Source organism: Schistocerca americana, chromosome 8 (assembly GCF_021461395.2).
Source record: "Schistocerca americana isolate TAMUIC-IGC-003095 chromosome 8, iqSchAmer2.1, whole genome shotgun sequence".
Taxonomy (NCBI): domain Eukaryota; kingdom Metazoa; phylum Arthropoda; class Insecta; order Orthoptera; family Acrididae; genus Schistocerca; species Schistocerca americana.
In genome coordinates, this window is record NC_060126.1 from 327013835 (window position 1) to 327018949 (window position 5115).

A 5115-nucleotide genomic window follows, 5' to 3' on the forward strand; every position below is an offset into this window, starting at 1 on the left:
CCGTGACCATTAGATTTTCATCTCCATCTGTGTACTAAATTACCCGCTCCATATCCTGATGTACTTTCTCTGTGTCTTCATCTTCCGCTTGCAGCGTCGCCACTTTTACGTTAACTATATTTTTCTGTGTTGGTTTGCTGGCGATTCTGATGAGAACAACCCTATCACTGTACTGTTTGATATAGGTCTTCCTGTTCATAACTAATTCTACTCCCGCTGTATCATTTTCTGCAGCTGCTAATATTATCCTATACTCATCTCACCAGAAATCCTTGTCTTATTTCCATTTCGCTTCACTGACCCCCACTAAATCTAGATTGACCCTTAGGATTTCCTTTATCAGATTCTCTAGCTTCCCTATCACGTTCAAACATCTTCCATTGCATACTCAGACTTGTAGAACGTAATGCTTTTGTTGGTTTTTCAATCTTTTTCTTGTGGTCACTTCCATCTTGGCAGTTCCCTCCCAGAGATCCTAATGGGGCAGTAGTCCGGAATCGTTTGTCAATAGAGAGAACATTATCAGACTTTTTCAGTTACAATCCACATGTCCGGTGGATGCACAGTATGTGTCTTTCCTTTTCTTCCTGCATCCTCATGTCATCGATCATTGTTGATCCTTCTGCCGTTAGGAGCACTTCCTACCCCGAGAGCAAGAATCTCTGTCCGCCCCTCCACCGCCATTGACAAGGCCATTGGATGAATGGTTACTTCTTATACTCGAAGTCTTTGGCCGCCACTTTTAATGAAATTTGTTCAACATTTAAGCGGTGGTGGCGTTCGATCCCGGGACCGCCGAAATTTGATTAATAATCAAAGATGGTACCCCTAGACCATAGGTGGTGCCTTGGTTTTGGCCCAGAGTGTACATACGATGAGAAAGAAGCGACCTAAGGAGGTGTCTGTGAGCGCAGGCGTTCGGGAAGGCCTCTTTGCAGAGCGTGCGTGTGGGCGGCTAATGGCGCCTGCTAACCGTGAGAAGCGACTTTGTCTTTCCGCAGCCTTCCAAAGAAAGCCCATATTTCCTGTTGTGGCCTCCGACAATAGCCCCCATCTAGATGCGAGTTAAAAACGCATTCCTAGACTAGATATTTTTCCCATTCGATGCCTCTGTTGAGAGAATAAATTACAGTACCGTGACAAAAAAGGAGACGAGAGAGGGGTAGCAACACTGCAGATGAATAGTTATCTCTGTTACTTCATGAGTATTATTTTCGTTTCTGTGGCCAGAGTGGTATGTGGGTGTCAACAGATCGCAAGGGGCTGGATGTCGGGCAATGAGACCACTCTCTCGCAATCGTCGTGCCACTGTGAACCGTGAGATTGTACGCTTTGGAGTCCAGTTACATTTAGGTGCAATTGCACCCACGGTTTGACTTGGGTGTCTTTGTGCCTGTAGCACAACGTAGCTGTCATCTGCTGCTGTAACTGACAATGGTCGACCACCTTGTGTCCTACAGGCAGCAGAGACTATGGTTCAGAACACTATCCATTCTCGTGAAACAATGCTGCGCTCAGTACCAAGCTCCTGCGCCACACTCGTTATCCTTCGTCCTCATTCCAGTTTCCCGATGATTTTTCCTCGTCTGAAGTCATCAAAATGTTGTCTCCTGACCATGTTTTAACGAAGAAGATCAGTACAGTGAACCGCAACTGCTCACACTGAGTGAGGTGGCGCAGTGTTTAGCACATTGGACTCGCATTCGTGAGGGTAACGGTTCAAACCCGTGTGCGGCCATTCTGATTTAGGTTTCCTGAGATTTTCCTAAATCGTTTCAGGTGAATACCGGGATGGTTCCGTTGAAAGGGCACGGCCCACTTCCTTTCCTGATCCCATGGGACTGACGATCTCGCTGTGTGGCCTCCCCACCCCACCCCACCCCACCCCACCCCCACCCCGCCCCTCAAATCAACCAAACAACCACTAAACTACTCGCTGATTGACACACATTGCCTTTTCCCGTTCCTTCACCTGGCTGGTGCGGGGGAACATCCCCATTTAGCGCTATAATCACGCTGGCCGCATAATATGAGACGTCCAATATTCTGTGCAAGACCGGGAAAACTATAGGAACGTGCTCCTACACTTTGCCGGCCGCGGTGGTCTCGCGGTTCTACGCGCGCAGTCCGGAACCGTGCGACTGCTACGGTCGAATGTTCGAATCCTGCCTCGGGCATGGATGTGTGTGATGTCCTTAGGTTAGTTAGGTTTAAGTAGTGGTAAGTTCTAGGGGACTGATGACCACAGCAGTTGAGTCCCATTTTGCATACAATTCTTTCTTAGTCTTTTTCTTCACTACTGCCATTTATTCCTATCGAAACTTACGCTTATTGGTAGACTATATTGATTCTTACATTTCCATGACAGGTATGTAGCTGACGTCAAGCTCCATAGTATTGTTACTGGGAATTGTGGTTCATATCTTCATAATTCACTCATATCATAGTTACAAATTATAATTCGTTAGACAGTAGAGACCACACGGTAACAGAATTACAAGGAAAAACGTATTTTTAGTACTGGTACCTACGGTTTAGTGCATCGGCTGTGTATTCTGACCTTACAGTGAAAGGTAGAGAAGTAGCATGCTCGAGTCTCCTACACAAGTCACATTTCTTCCAAAGATTTGTTGAATATTGCTCATGGAAAAAACAGCAGTCGAAAGGCACTGTTACAATTTGGACTGTTCACATATTATAACAGTTTTTTTATTTCTAGCTTTTATTCTTATTTCCTTATTTTTATCTGTTCATCGCAATTTTTACCTTGGTCTGACAAAACTGTTTTTTGTATTAAAATTATTACAAACCCTCATCAAAACTAAACCAAACAAGTTGAATTTCTTGTGCTTGGAAACGCGCAGTAACGTATTTCCAGTATCTACATACCGTTGTTGTAGAAATGAACATTGTTAGGATTGAAGCTGCAGTTTCAGTATACAGTTAAAATCTAAGCGGGAGATATATAGTTTGTGAAGTGCAGTAATCTCTGCCATAAATTTTGAAAGGTTACTGGAACATGAAATCAAAAGCAACTAGTACCAAATGTTATAGATTTTATTTGGAAGGCCGGCCGCTGGTGGCCGAGCGGTTCTAGGCGCTTCAGTCTGCAACCGCGCGACCGCTACGGTCGCAGGTTCGTATCATGCCTCGGGCATGGATGTGTATGATGTGCTTAGGTTAGTTAGGTTTAAGTAGTTCTAAGTTCTAGGGGACAGATGACCTGAGATATTAAGTCCCATAGTGCTCAGAGCCATTTGAACCATTTTTATTTGGAAGGAAAATTTTTCTTGTTGGTCTGCATGGAAGATACTCGAAAATGTGAAGAATTAATGGCAAAAAAACTCTAGTGTACACGAATTAAAGCTTCTAGCAGTTTCCAGGTTGGTCGGGTGTTTTGCTAAGATACATAGTTTAGGAAGCTGGACCTATATTTAAGAGAGTCTCATCGGTATTTAAAACACCCCATGTTTAAGGACCATTCCTTACCGAATGTTTCTTGCACGTAAAGCGGGCTTCTGTTCATATTTTGCAAGGGATCTTCTTCTGGCAAAAAAATTAAGGGAATAAAAAATCTTTTTGTGTATAAAAATCTGAAGACGTTCGCTGACTGAGACACACTGCAGGACGGCATAATTCACTGTGCGAATTACACACATCCAGTCGCATTGTGACATCTGACATCTGAATCCAATGTCTGGGCGGGGATTTGAAACCCAGTCGCCCCGAATAGAAGTCCTGTATCCTAACCGACGCATTACCTTATGCAGTCTTCACTGAGAAGAAAAAAATTAGAAAGGAACACGATGGGAAAGTCGGTTATTCACTATGCTGTTACGGAATGCGGTAAACACAGGCGGTAGTGCGACTTCGAGGTGCGGCTTCCTGCCAAGATTAGCTCAACCATTTGCTTAGAAAGATTTAAAATTACTACGAGTTAATAACTGCTGCGGTTTAACTTCTCAGGTCTTAAAGAGAAACCGTTCTTGGTGAACAATTTTAGATACATTTCCGTATCGTGTGACTTATAGTGTCTCATAACCAATATGGTCCACGTTATCACATACGTTGCTATGACGGTACATAAACGCTATCCTTAACATTTTGTGTTTTGCCTCAGGTAGCTTTCAAGTAGAAAAGACGTTTTTCATTGCTTTCAGTCTACCACTTTTGTACTGCCACGTGGAAAGCAAAAATGTTTATAGGTAATTAATGTTCCTAAAATGGTTCGATGGCTCTGAACACTATAGGACTTAACATCTGAGGTCATCAGTCCCCTAGACTTAGAACTACTGAAACCTAAGTAACCTAAGGACAGCAAACACCTCCATGCCCGATGCAGGATTCGAACCTGTAGTAGAAGCGCGGTTCCGAATTGAAGCGCCTAGAGCCTCTCGGCCACAGCGGCTGGCTAATGTTCCTCATGAGGTGCTTGCTGTAATGAATATTCTCATTGAGTAAAAAATTTTGGATTTCGATATACTGCAATCATTGAATATGATCTCACAGTAACGATTTACCACATTAAAAGTCGTTAATGTTCAGTTGATACGCCCACGCTGCGTTTACCTCTCTGCAAGAAAATAATTGATGAAAACACACTGTATTTCGTATTCTCGAGACGTTGTTAACACCCAGTTACAGCAAAACGTAGCAACTTACAATATTTACAATACTTTCTCGGAATAATATCTGTGTCAATGAACTGTTTGCAAAAAGTATTACGATGCAGGACGCAGAGTCTTTGTTATTAAACAGCGCATATTGAACATGGTTTTAAAAGTTTACTAAAGCTATAGAAGTATTCGTTTATTTATTTCATTTGACGAATATCGTTTGTTTATGTTACGTAACCGAGGCGGGACTGATCATGGGAACACGTGAATAAATTAGTTTCGAATTGCAGCAGTATTACTTGATAATTCAGAGCTCATCTCGACCTCTAAAATTTGTAGAAGCTGCAGGCGCTTATATACACAAGCCGCGTTCACCGCGAGTGGCTCAAGACTGTGAGTAGCTTGGCGGTAGCTTTCACTGTCGCCTCGTAGTGCGACTGGCTGGTCGATCCCGTACGTAGGTGGAAGCCGGAAGGTAGAAAGGGGGCGGCAAGCAGAG